This window comes from Heptranchias perlo, chromosome 8 (assembly GCF_035084215.1).
Source record: "Heptranchias perlo isolate sHepPer1 chromosome 8, sHepPer1.hap1, whole genome shotgun sequence".
Classification (NCBI taxonomy): domain Eukaryota; kingdom Metazoa; phylum Chordata; class Chondrichthyes; order Hexanchiformes; family Hexanchidae; genus Heptranchias; species Heptranchias perlo.
This window is the reverse complement of record NC_090332.1, coordinates 77,904,148-77,918,923: the sequence shown is the minus strand read 5'-3', so window position 1 is coordinate 77,918,923 and position 14,776 is coordinate 77,904,148. Positions and strand designations below refer to the sequence as shown.

Genomic DNA, 14,776 nt, shown 5'->3' with positions numbered 1-14,776 from the left:
GATTAATGAGTCAACATATGAAGTATTTCATTCAGTTTTCACCACAACATAATTGAGATAGTAGAATGGATTTAAAGAGAGGTAATGAAGATGGTTTCAGACTTAGATCATTGAACTATGAACAGTGTGCTGAAGAGTGTTAAAGTTATATACCATGCGTACAATTTCCCAGTAATCAACAGCTGAATTCTTGATAAACTTATCAAAGCGGATCGCCCACAGCTTGTGATCACATCAACATAAACCTGCCATTTTAATCCAGACTCAGCAGTGGGAAAGTCATCACACATAAACATTTCCCATTATCCTCCTAGAGAGGTGATAACACAACATCGTAACGATATTAATCCGTGCTGATCAAAATACTACAGCCATCATTAACCAGCGAATGTTGGGTGCATACATCTGAAACAATCATTTTAATTACTGTTAACACAAATACAGTGGTACAACAGAGTATGCTGACCTACAAAATGAAAGTAAGAGGCTGGTAAATGTGTTCAATATATGTTAAAGAAATAAGAAAGACAGAATGACAGAGCAATAAAAGAGAGCAAGAAGAGGGGGAAAAAATGAAAAAAATTGCATTTGTATAGCGCCTTTTACAACCTCAGGATGTCACAAAGTGCTTCACAGCCAATTAATTACTTTTGTAATGTAGGCAAACGCGGCAGCCAATTTGCGCACAGCCAGGTCACACCATCAGCAATGAGATAAATGACCAATTAAACTGTTTTAGTAGTGCTGGTTGGGGGATAAATGTTGGCAGGTCGGGAAAACTCCCCTCCTCTTTTTCATGTAGTGCTATGGGTTCTTTTACGTCAACCTGAAAGGGCAGACAGTATCTCAGTTTAACATCTCATCTGAAAGACAGCACCTCTGACAGCACAGCACTCCCTCAGTACTGCACTGAAATGTCAGCCGAGATTATGGGCATCATTTTAGCACCCGCTATCGGGTGCATTCCTGGCGGGGGGGCTCCGAAAATCGGAGAATCCCAGAGCGGGTCGGGAGCCCGGCTCCAACCCGCCCACTTCCGGGTTCCCCACTGACGCGCCGGCATGCGTGCGCAGCCCCCGCTGGTGGGAATTCCGCAGGCAATTAAAGCCAGCGGGGTTCCACTTGAAGGTATTTATTTTGCTTGTTCAGGTCATTAACTGACCTGATTAAGGGATTATGTGAGGAGGGATGGGATTTTATAGAAAACTGGGACTGTTTCCCGTACTGGGGGAAACACTCCCAGTTCAAATGGACCTGTTGCAGCAATCAGCCTGTGGCAGCTGCAAAGGTCCATTTGACAGGTGGGGGGGGGGGGGGGGGGGGAGACCCTCACTTATTGCAGGAGGCCACTCTGTCACTTGGGACAAAGTTTGGCCTTCACCACCCTCCTCTTGACAATCAAAGTCACCAACTTGCACACTTACCCCGGGGTCCAGAGACATGTACCTACCTTGCGGACCCCCTCAGATGCACATGACCGAGGCTCAGCTTCCTGGACCTCTCTGAACAGCAGTGCACACGGAGGCTCACAGTCACTCGACATGTAGTCGTGGACATCTGCAGCCTCCTTCATGCCAAGCTGCTCCTGGCTGGCCCGAGCAACATCTTCTTACCTGTCGCTGTCAAAGTCACCACTGCCCTCAACAACTTCTCCTCCGCATCCTTCCAGGGTGCCACCAGGGACATCGCCGACGTCTCTCAGCCGTCTGCACAAAAGAACCCTGCAAATACACCTACACCCACTCTGCAGTTTTTTCTATTTGTTGCAGCATCTGTCAGTGGAGGACTGCCCCTTTAAATAGAGCTCCTCCAGCTGACAGATCTTACTGCGCATGCGCAGCCCGCCCGACGCGCAGATCAGCAGTGGGGAACCCAGAAGACAAGGTAAGTGGATCCAATTGGGCTGCGATCGCGCGGGTGGCTGACTAATTTCACCGGGCGCGTTACCCACGCGCCCGATAGCCCCCCTGCCACGAACCCGCAGCCCTGCTAACATCGAGCCCCCTGTGCTTAAATCCTGACTCAGTAGCAAGAGGGCTACCACCGAGCCAAGGCTGCCACCTTGGATTACTAGAGAAAATTTTGGAGATTAAAGAAGGGATGGTGGATGGTCCAATTGAGATAACAATTACTATAAAAGAAAGAGTATGTACTACAACATTTATGTGGCGGTCCTTCAATCTGGAAGGCATCTCAGAGCACTTTATCATTGACATAGGGCATGGGAAAAGAGAAAGAAATGGAGAGGCTAGGGTAGGGAACTGGTGGTACAATTGAAGAGGGAAGGAACTGAAGCTGGGCATATTGAAAAAATGGTTTTGGTAAGCAAGCAAGTTAGGAAGCTGAGCTCAGGATTGAGCAGGATGCCAAGGTTTTGCACTTCCTCAAACAGCTTGAGATGGCAACCAGGAAGGTTGATGGAAATAACGTTTAGAAGTTCAGATGTACTAAAGCAAACCAAAGAGGATAGCATTGGTCTTTCCAATATTTAGCTGGAGGAACTTTTGGCTCATCAAGATCTTGGTATAAGACAAGCAATCTGACAGCATGGCAAAAACCTTTTGAATCAATAGAGAAAGCAGCAAGGTTTAGATGGGTGTCAGCAGCATATATATGAAAGCCCATCCTGTGCTTCCGAATATCATCGTTGAGGGATAGCATTAAGACAATGAAGAGAAGGGAGCCATGGATGAATCCTTAAAGTACACGTGATGTGACCATATAAACCGAGGAGCAGAAGCCATTGGCAGCAATGTAGTGCCAGTTAAGCAGAAGTGGGACCAGGAAAGAGCTGTGCCGTGGAGATGTACTGCAGAGGAGAGACAGGAGGATAAGGAGAGATAGGAAGCCATGGTTACAGTCACATAGGATATCGCTTGTGATTTTGGCCAGTGCAGTCTTGGTACTATGGGTAGGGAGCAGCCAGATTGGAGGGACTCAGAAAAGGCGAGACCTCCAAGTGAGGTTGCAGGCAATGCATTCCAAGACCTTAAAGAGTAAGGGAAAGCTTGAGATAGAAAGATAGCTGGAGCGCATGGAAGGGCTTAGGATGGGTTTCTTAAAGGAGAGAATAACAGCAGTTTTGAAGGAGTTGAGGACAGTGCCAGAAAAAAGAAATGGGTTAATGATGTCAGCAAGCATGGGTAGAGGAGGTGATGTTAAGTGGTCAGGAGCTGGGATGGGAGGAAATGAAGGGATTTATGGATAGGATGAATGAACCGAGGAAAGAACCTGCAAAGAACTGAATTGTTGAGGGCAGTTAGGTGGAAGACAGATGGGGAAAACTGGGAGTTCGGAGGAATAATGTAGTCAGATGAGATAATGGCTATTAAGCACTACAGGAGGGAGAAAGAACTGTACAGTATGTCTTCAGAAATGGGTGGCTTCTGAAGTCTAAAGCAATTTTTAAAGTATAAATAGTTCTGTGTTCAAGTATTTAAATGTTCTTGATTGAAAACAATTCCTATAACGAGAGTAAAAATTGCAAGTTTTTTCTCATTTTTTGTCATGAAAAATTTTGAAAAGGAATTTTATGCAGTAAATCCTGTATTACTTTGTGAATCGTGCTTTTTTTTTGCAGTCATCTTCTTATGCAATTCATTCCACTTTCTCCTCTGTAACCAGTCAAGGCAAACAGGTGATTACAGTCAGCCTTTGTCCCTGGAGGAGCTACAGAAAAATGAAAGCATGTGTACCTACGATCTCTTCTTCAATATAAAGTACAATATGTAGGCACACAGTAGTAATGCTCAATCGCCCTTACGAAAAATGCTTATGACATTACGCACGTTCCTGACAGGCACATCTCGTCCCTTAGCCATACGTCTCCAGCATCCAAAGGTCAACAGCAACACCACCTAACATTGCCATGTTATATGCTGAGAGAACAAATTACTTGCAGACCTACCTACAGCTATACTATAATCTTCCCCTGTGAAATTTAAACATCAATGATTAATTTGTCAAATTCAATGAAGATGCGGGAACTATCTGAGAATTTGCTACCATTTTTTTTGAGGAACAGCTTCATACTACAGACATGATCATCTGACAAATGACATCGCAGCAAAAATGAAGTCCAGCAACATGCAGGCCAGATCAGTCAATTGATCAATGAACATGACAACCATGCAAGATGAGCACACCTCTTCCACCAGCTGCATGGTTTTGTCAAACATCAATCATGTATATTTTTTAACACTGTCATTTACTCCAGTGAAAAGTGGAGCAAACCATTACACTGTAATCAATCTAAGTTCTTGTGCTCAGTGTGGCCCATTAGAATGCACACATAACACTCTGCTACTGCACAAAAAAAATTAAAATGAACCCTTATTCTACAAAGGCATACTATTAACAATCATTAAAGTCAGTTTTATTGCCAATTTAAAAACCTGCTAGTTTCAGGTTTTATTCTTTGTGCAAAAAAGGGGAGAAAAATCAGTGGGAAATAAATTGGGCCCTAAAATACCTAGGTGCTTTCCAGATTGTATTGAAGTGCAGCATGTACAGCAAAAGGCATCAGTATACTCTGATATCCAATAATCACACTATTAAAAACGCTGATATCCAATAATCATGCTATCAAAAACAAAGGAATAAAATAAGAACAGAGATAGAATAAATAAATGAAAAGGTAACTGGCAAAAACAGAAAAACAGCAAATGGAAAATTACAGGAAATAATAAAAGCAGCAGAGGTAAGAATACAAAGTAGAAAAATACAAGAACATAAATCATGAAAAACTAGGCATTTAGAAATGTTTAAAAACCTGAAAATTTAACAGATCTTGAAAATCTCCTTTTTGGATTCTCAAATAACTTCCAACAACAGAGGGAAACATCTTTTTTGCAGCCATATCATGTGTGCCCTGAAGAGTTTATTCTCTGCCACAGGAATCAGGTTTCACCACAATGTCAAGCCTGCAGGGAGCATGGATGGCGACAACTGGAGAAGCCAGGGAGAAGCTGATTAGAGACTGTGTGATTTTTAATACTAAATAACATATTTACTGCACTTTGTAATAGAGATTTCAAAGCTTCATGGCTTTATTGCTTTTGGACAGTGAAGCCACAAAGTTCAAATGGAAATAACAGCCAACAGGCCAATTATGGCAGGATTGGATTAGGATTCGATTGAAAAAGCGAGATGGGGCCAGAGAGATGCAAGACTGATGCCAGAAAAAGCAGAAATGGATCACAAAAATGTTTGAAGCACCATATAATTAAAAAAGCTCTTAAAACACTAGGGGTACAGTCATACTGTCACTTTTGCATCAATAGAAAGTGGTTTTGGGTGCGCAGCAACAAAAGGTGGCAACATAGCTCTCAGAGTCCCAATCTGACTCCAGAAAACACTAATACCCAGCGGTGTCAGACCCCCTTCAAGAGGCTATTTAATTGATTTGGTTCACAACATGTAGAGTATAAGTCCAGTCCACTGTGAAACCAAGGTAAAAAATGTTCAGTCTTTTGGACTTCCTAATGTTCTGTGAAAGGCTATTTTTTATTTTAGGAGAGAATAGGCAAGGAGATATTTGCTTTTTCATAATAATAGAAAGATTCTGCAGTGCTTACGATTAAATTGTTCTCACAGGATGAGCACATAAATATTTTATGATTTCTTGCCACTCTTGTCCTTGTGCTGTGAATTATGCTAATTTGAAACAATTTATTCTTGCTCCATTGGGTCAGGGAAGGAGGGGTCCTACATAGTAGTCACCCTGTTCATTGGGGCCATTGTCCTTATTGGTCTGGGTGGGTCACAGTTATTAGGCTATTTCCCCTCAAATTCTGGTCCTCTTTCTTACTTGTTAGTCCTTGTCATTGGAGAGCAAAGACCCCCTGCACCATGAACATAGGAAGATAGGAACTGGGGCCATTTAGCCCCTCGAGCCTGTTCCGCCATTCAAAGAGATCATGTCTGATCTGTGACCTAACTCCACGTACCCGCCTTAGCCCCATATCCCTCAATACCTTTGGTTAACAAAAGTCTATCAATCTCAGATTTAAAATTAACAATTGAGCTAGAAGTTTGCAGAAGAGTGTTCCAAACTTCTACCAGCCTTTGCATGTAGAAGTGTTTCCTAACTTCACGCCTGGAAGTCCTGGCTCTAATTTTTAGGCTATGTCCCCTAGTCCTAGACTCCCCAACCAACAGAAATAGTTTCTCTCTACCCCATCAGTTCCCCTTAATATCTTGAAAACGTCGATCAAATCACCCCTTAATCTTCTAAATTCCAGGGAATACAACCCTAGTTTGTGTAATCTCTCCTCGTAATTTAACCCTTGGAGTCCAGGTATCATTCTAGTAAATCTATGCTGCACTCCCTCCAAAGCCAATATATCCTTCCTAATGTGCAGTGCCCAGAACTGAATACTGTACTCCAGATGTGTTCTAACCAGGGCTTTGTATAACTGTAGCATAACTGCCATTCTCTTATATTCTAGTCCTCTAGTTATAAAGGCCAGCATTCCATTAGCCTTTTTGATTATTTTCTGTACCTGTCCATGACATTTTAACCATCTATGTAAATGGACCCCTAGGTCTTTTTGGACCTCCACTGGTTCAAGCTTGTCACCATTTAGAAAGTACTCTGATCTATCCTTTTTAGGTCCAAAGTGGATAGCCTCACACTTGCCTACATTGAAATCCATTTACCACAGTTTTGCCCATTCACTTAATCAATTAATATCTCTCTGTAATTTCAAGCTTCCATCGACACTGCTTACAATGCTGCCTATCTTTGTGTCATCAGCAAACTTGGATATGTGGTTCTCTATCCCATCATCTAAGTCGTTAATAAATACAGAGAATAGTTGAGGCCCCAACACAGATCGCTGTGGGACACCACTAGTCATATCCTGCCAATTTGAGTACCTGTCCATTATCCCTACTCCCTGTCTCCAGCTACTCAGCCAATTTCCTAACCAGGTCAATAATTTGCCCTCAATTCCATGAGCTTCAACTTTAGCTAACAGTCTATTATGAGGGGCTTTATCGAATGCCTTCTAGAAGTCCATATAAACAACATCCATAGACATTCCCCTGCTCACTACATTAGTCACCTCTTCAAAAAATTCAATCAGGTTCGTCAGGTATGACCTAACCTTTACAAATCCATACTGGTTCTCTCTGATCAGCTGAAAATTTTTAAGGTGTTCAGTGACTCTATCCTTAATTATAGACTCTAATAATTTCCCAACAACAGATATTAGGCTAACTGGTCTATAATTCCCTGGTTTCCCTCTCTCACCTTTCTTAAATAGCAAAGTGGCATGTGCAATTTTCCAATCTAAAGGAATGGTTCCTGATCGAGAGAACTCTGGAAGATTATATGCAATGTTCTCACCTGCTTCCTTTAAAACCCTGGGATGGAAACCACCTGGTCCTGGGGATTTGTCACTCTTTAGTGCCACGCAGGCTAGCACAGCTCTAGCTGCTAGCTAGCAGGTGTTACATCCCTTACCGTAGGGTATGTACTTCCATCTCCCCTGTCCCACCAAGCTGCATTGGCTTCTCCTGCCCTGGTAAATTGACTATGAGATCTTCATCCTCGACTTCAAACCCTCTATGCCATTGCTCCACCTTATCTTAACCATCTCATCTAGCTGTATGTTCTTCTATGAATCTCCAACACTAGCTTACTATTCTTTTCTTGCTCCCTTAGTCTTATCATCTATCAAGCGTTATATAGCTCTGTTACATATGCAAATATGTCACACTTGTGCAGTGGGGGGATACCTTTCTTGGGTAGGGACTGAGACACATTGTTGGAGCAGAGTATCTGTGCACCTAACCATGTTATGCCTTATCTGGGTGTCACATATCTGTTACATAGACCCTGCAAGTATCAACCTAATGGAGCACCTAATTGCTTGGTCTGGATGTAAATGAATTTCACATGATACTCATGATAGGAAGTTACATGCATCACAAATGTCCCCTAGTCCTCCAAGCCCCAACATCAACAGTCCAACAGTTTGTTGAACTTTCTTTCAAAGGTACTAGCATACTTCATTGCACACTAGCTTACCTCTATTTTGTTTCAGTTTCAAAGACCATTGAGAAAATTGTCACTGGCTGGAGAATCAAGACTTCCTCCATTGACATAGGAACCCAGTATCTTCCATAATATCTTGTTACCATGACTCCAGTTGCATTATGTTCTCCTACATGGGGCTCAATTTTAAAATTAAAGCCCGGGTGCGTTGAGGCAAAGAAAATTGGAGAAATCCGCAGCGGGCAGGATTCCCGGCTCCAACCCGCTGAAGAACGTGCATGACCCAGAGTCATCTGGATGCACGTGCCGTTCCTGAACCTGGAAGTCCCACAAGCAATTAAAGCTGGCGGGATGATATCTAAACAAGTAAATGTACCTCATTGAGGTACTTACGGTAGTTTATTTTTTGGCATTGTGAATAGTTTAAAAGATTTTGACCTTACCCGGGCGGCTTTCCCACGGCTTCCGATTCAGGCCTGGTGAACCAGGCATGAAGGGCCGGATCAGTCAAAAATAAACTAAATAAATTAAGTAAAATTACATTTCCTATTGTAAAAAAATAAGTAAACATACGTTACAAACGATGTCACCTGCACTCCCCTGCTCCGATGTCCGATGTCTTCCCCCCCACTTCCAATGTCTGATGCCTTCTGCACACTCCCCCTTCTGATATCCGATTTCTTCTGCACACCCCCAACTTCCAATAACCAATATCTTTTGCACAACCACCCCCCCAATATTTTCTGCATACCCCCCATCCCGATGTGTCCGATGTCTTCTCCCCCCACTCCGATCTTTGTCTCTTCCAACAGCCGATGAGTTCGTTCTCTCTTCCTCCCCCCCACCCCCTGCATGTGCAGCTCCTGTCGGCAGCCAGCCTTTCAATCAGGCTGGATGCCGGGAGCGAAACCCGGAAGATGCTTTAATTGGCCTCATTAGGGTTGCAATCGCAACCCGCCTACTTCCCTTCCGGATTTGGCGCCCGCAAATCACCCTCCCCCACTGCCATCCTGCCGCCCTTTTAAAATTGAGCCCATAGTCTTTGCAGTTAATTATTTTTGTGCTCATCAACGTGAGTGGTGTTAATGCTGGGCAGTGGAGCATTTGTGACACCCAGATAAAGCATAACATGGTTAGGTGCACAGACACTCTGCTCCAACAATGTGTCTCAGTCCCAACCCGAGAAAGGTATCCCCCCACTGCACAAGTGTGACATATTTGCATCTCCAAAACCAGCCATCCTGCAGCTTCTCTGAGTGAGATGCCCAGACCACAAGGAACTAGATTATGATTCTAGAAACTCATTTCATGAAAACCTTTGCAGCTTACTTCAGACACAACAAAAATTTTGTGCCCCCACATCAAAAGTGGAATTACTGCTAACAGCAACGCTGATGCACCTACACTAAAACATACATGCTGCACTGAGAACTGGCAGCTTAAGAAGACCACAGACCTTAAGAAATAAATCTCATTTTCAGCAATGCTTCAAAATAGGAGACACTCTATCATTTACCCATTATTAATAAAATTTCCTGCCTGGAGTCACTAATGTTCTTCATGGCTGAAAGGATAGCAGGATATATATTACCTGTAGTAAGAAGGGGTGAGTCATACACTTGATTGGCTTCCAACTATCTTTTCAAAATCACTGAGTTTGAAAGAATGGTTTAAGTCAACAGGAAACAGGGGTTTGTCCACAGGTATGATTAAGTTACAGAATAATGGATAGATCTCCCTCCCCTGGATGTGTTACAAAAGGTGTATTCAGCCCTGACCAAAAAGGAACAATGTATATCTTAATAATCCATCCCCGACCTTTTATGTTCAAGAAATACGTGATTCACTGCTGCTGAGTGTATGTACAATAGTCCAGTGGCAGCCAGCAAAAAACATTTCATTCTTGATCCTTCAAGGGACTGAAAGGAGGAATGTTCATAAAGGCAGAGCAAAAGAAAGTGGTGGGTGACTCTGTCTGGGTCAATCTTGTACACCTTGTAGCAGCTGGCAATACGCAGGATTTATGAATGCATGGTAACAGGTTGCCCGATTGGTCTGTATACCATCATGTAAACAATGTGTGGTCCACAGAAATATAAGGCAAAGGACAAAAAGTATATACTAGAAAAATACTGCCATTGAGGGCTACAGAGGTGAAGAGCAAAAAGCTTCAAAAGTTCACAATTGCACTACATCAAGTGGATCAACAGGAATGAAGAATTAAAAGATGGATTGTGCACACTCGACTTTGCGATAGAAATTAGAAGTAGGGAGACTCTCCAATATTAAACCATCACTTTTTCCACAATACAAGAGTTCATATGTAGCGCCAGAATATTTAAGGGAAATATTTTTGCTCGGAGCTACTACCTGCACTGTGCAGCATCATTGGGCAATAGAATGTAATGTTAATTAGCAGAAAATAGTATAAAGTATTTTCTCAGATTCCAATCATAGTTATCATTGGATTCCAAGGCTATAAGAAAATTTAGACTATGAAAAAATGTAAAAAACTACAGTGTTATACATTTGCACGCACAATTACATGGCAACTCTCATCCCTTGCCACCCAGAAAGTCAAGGACATCATTGACCGAAAGTAATAGACTATTTATCATGAATCTTAGAACCATTACATTTTAATGTATTAAGTTTCATCCACTACTGACTAGTTATCCTTGATAGTTATATTTATTGTTTAGCATTAAGAATGTAATTGGCATTTTAATGGGTCAACAGTAATGGTACATTTAAGGGATAATAAGATGACTTCAACAATGGGAATTTACATATCAGATCAAAGGCTGTGTCCAGTACCTGCTGTCAAGACAGCTGACATTTATCTGTCTTTGTCTGCATTTTGATTTAAATACAAGTCTTTGTTTCTCTATTTGAGTCTCAGATTCAATTTTTCACAAGAAGTCGAATCATTTTTAAAGTAATGAAGAGTTGTCCCCAATAGGACAGAGCTACAAATCCATAAGCAACTAAAGATGTATCTTCCTCTGTAACACTGCAAGACAACAAAGGCATCACTGCAGAGAACAGTGCCATTGAGAGTGGCAGAAGCTGATTACTACACCCTCGCAGTGATAAATAGCTATCACTGGCCAAATGGATCTATGAAGGAGCACATTAAGGAGTTTAACTGTGGAAAATATATCAACATTAATAAACATATAGATTTCATCTCTCCCATTGGTGGAACATATTAAAATCTGAGCATTTTGCATGCTCACATGAACACAAATGCTTAAATCTGGTTAACTTTTTCCATTGAATTAAATTCAGGTAAGCTGTATACAAAGAAGGTTTGCGAAAAATATAAATATGTAAATAAGAAATCAATATTGTCAAAACAGTCATTTTATCAAACAAACGAAATGACAAATTGCAAAAACACATAACACCAACGTACAGGATCAGTTGTGAGACTTTTCCAAAATGATTACCTAACCCTTCGCCTACCCTCCCCCACAGACATGCTCTTCTCTGACAGACTGTGCGGCTCAACACATCTCACAACTGCATCCACTCACTCGGGTGGGTCTCTGGGGAAACACACCAACCTAGATTGTGCTTTTTAAATACACCGTCAGCTTATCATGAAGTAAAACGCGAGGCTCAGAGAGTCACACAGCCCAGAGCAGCTCACTCAAACAGCTGCTCATTCACGTCAACCAAAACAAAAGATACCGAAACAAAGGCGCAACCTATTCCTTCAGTAAAGACACGCGTCTTTTACCTTTATGTTTAACGTCTCCGGCAGCGAACTACCTGTCGTCAGGAGGATCTGTTTGAGCGGAAAGCTCCTTCGCGTGCTTTATAATGTTAAATGCTCCCCTCACACTGACAGATGCCTTGATCTTTTGCACAGACCTGAGATTCAGCCTTCGACTAGGCGCTCGCACTGCGCAAGCGCCACTGCACGGGCCACAGAAGTTTTTTATAGAGGAGAAAAACAAAAGTAAACTTTGGTCAAACTTTGGAGATCACGTGGGTCCTTGGAGGAGGAGCGGGGAGGCTTTGGCGCCGGCTGTGTTGTTTAATCGCCGACAGTCAGTAAATATTGTACAGAGATTACAATGAACTCCTCCATTAGGATGTTTTACTGTGTCAAGGGATTTTATTTTTGCACCGCGTCATCAGGATCCTGATGAAAATAATGAACTTCTGCAAACGCTTTTTGTTTTAAAATGTGTAAACAATAATCCAAACGTTTTGTTTATAGGGGAGATGAATTGTGTCCGTTGAGGGCAAATGCAGGAAATGTTTCAAACGAAGGGAAGTGATTAAACAAAATTGACTCAAAACAAAGTTTTTTTCCTCCTCAATCCGCTGTTTGAATGGATGTTGAAAACCAAAAACCAAATGAGAGATTTTTTCCCTCAGAAGATCGTTATTTTAATGATAATCACACTTAAGTAATATCAGTTTCAGGAGAGCGATGAGCTGCTTTTACATTGGGAATGGGAAGCCAGTCTGGGTAGTTGTGATGGGCTGTGCTTTTATAGAGCGATAGAACTCAAGTCTACCTTAAGACAACCTGCTCCCTTATCAACAGCAGAATCGTGGACTTACATTTTCGCTTGTTCACACTGTGGAGGGAGACCTACTGTATTTTTTTCTTACCTCTCAATGAAGCACCTTGGGACATTTTTTTCTACGTTAAAGGCACTATATTGTTGTATACGTAGTTTAAAACACCTTTGAGTATGATTTTCATTTTTTAAAAGTTTTTGTAATGGAGACCTCCCCTGGTAATGAGGGGGTATCCTGTGGATAAATGGTGTAATGATTGAGCCGTGCAGACCCGATCCCAATTTGATGGTTGCAGACCTGCCAAGTATCACTTATCACAAGTGGCCCTCACTTTGGTTTAGGGATGGGGAGCAAGTAAGAAACATGTTTCCAATGCTGATGTATGTCATTTTCCAAAAATGTGCTCACGTTCATATGCTGATCACACGTGTCAAATGATATTTCTTCAATGCTGATAGCTCTATCCTTGGTAGCTGACCTGTGGTGCATTAGCCAGTCTCAGCAAGAGCAGCAGTAGGAATGCTACCATTGGCATCAGTGTCCCCAAGCCAGGGTTCCCACTCATGATGATCTCCATCCATCTGCCCCTTCCGGAAAATGGACGTGTGAGGTTATCGGGTGAAGAGAAGATCCCTCCATCATTGTTGAATAGTTTGCTGACACTGTTTTTGTGCAGTTTATTGATAAGGGTTGAGGATCTCTTTAGCATTAAAGTGCAAAGAAAGTTGTGGAAGTATTGACGCATGTTGTCAACTTGTCATGATTGCAGCCCTACATTCTTCTACGTGATAATCAAGCTCAGGCATAAGAATGGACACTTAGATAAAGCACCAGATAGCCTCAGAGCAGATACCACAGCTTTAATGACTGTATTCAGAAAAGGAGAGTTAAAGGAGATAACTAGAGGGAACATTGGAGGAGGGAGAAAAAAAACCACAATTTATGTCATTAATTAAATATGAACTAGAATATTTTAAAAGACAAAAATGAAGTACTGTCTCTCAGCATGATTTATATCACCATATTATAGTTTATTATTATTGTTTACTAACAATTGACAAAAGGATTGCCAAAAACTCTTACATGGAGGTGGTACCTCTTTAAGATTATTGGTGCATGACTGAATGATTTCTCAGAAATGCCCACATGTGGACACCCACAAGAACACACACATTGCAAACAAATTGTTTCATGCAATCCATGTGATTGGGTTGGGGAGTTTACCTTTGTGTTTCACATGAAAATAATTTCTTAAAACTGTTTCTACCTTTGGGGGATCTGCTTGATCATCATGTAGAATAATGTCGGGCTGCAGAGTGACCTATAGATATTGTCAAGCATGCATCATTACTTCCACAACTTTCTTTGTTCTTTAATACTAAACGGATCTTCAATCCTTTGCTAACAAGCACTACAAAAATTCTTGATCCCTAAGTGTAAGGCCAGCCATTAGATAGCTATAGTTGATACAGAAGAAATTTGAAGGTTGGCAGTATGGTGGCACAGTATGTTAGAATGCACTATGCTATGGAGTGGTAGATCACACGTTCATGCCTGCAGTTGCTCACACTATGAGTTCTTGATCTCAAGCATACTGAAATAATACTGTCATGGGGAGGCGAAGGAGGCCAGCAAAGAGAGGGAGGAAAATTATTTGGTGGCAGAGTCACCTTGAGCACTCTTCCAGCACTTTCAGAGACCTGGGAGCAGGTGGTCTGCCCTCCTGGCCTCGGATAGGGGGGTGATAAATAGACGGGGAAGGGGAGAAAACAACAAAAATAACTTAGGGGAGAAATGAAAAATAAGCTTGCAGATTGTACACATGACTTGCCATTTCTTGAGATCACAACATCTTAGACATTATTTCAAATGTATTATCAGTTCTGATTTTTTTTTATTCGTTCATGGGATGTGGGCATTGCTGGCGAGGCAGGCATTTAGTGCCCATCCCTAATTGCCCTTGACCTCCCCCTCAGATTTATGATTCAACATAAACTAATTTTAATGGTTTTACAGGTTATGTTGATTTGCTTCCAGTTTTTATTGAACTGATTATTAGAGTAGCAATGTTGGTAAATTTGATTTTTTTTCATTCATTTGTTTTAAAATGAAAGTTTGTCAGAAAATAGAGATTTTTGTTTCAAATAAATGAGTACATTACAATGTGACTTTGTGGGAGGTTTGGATCTGGTGATTAATTGTATTGGTATAATATAAAATACTTACTGGTCA

The 14,776-nt window shown here is 41.7% G+C and overlaps 1 protein-coding gene across 2 annotated transcripts in view; it reads right to left on the bottom strand.

Annotated features, from left to right (window-relative positions):
- The window catches only part of LOC137324738 (ras and Rab interactor 2-like), a 127,363-nt gene extending 115,460 nt beyond the window's left edge, over window positions 1-11,903 (bottom strand). For both annotated transcript variants that reach the window (XM_067989396.1, XM_067989394.1), the window contains exon 1: window positions 11,748-11,903. The gene's annotated coding sequence lies outside the window, so the exon portion shown is untranslated. The remainder of the gene's footprint in view (window positions 1-11,747) is intronic.
- Between the last annotated feature and the right edge of the window lie 2,873 nt (window positions 11,904-14,776).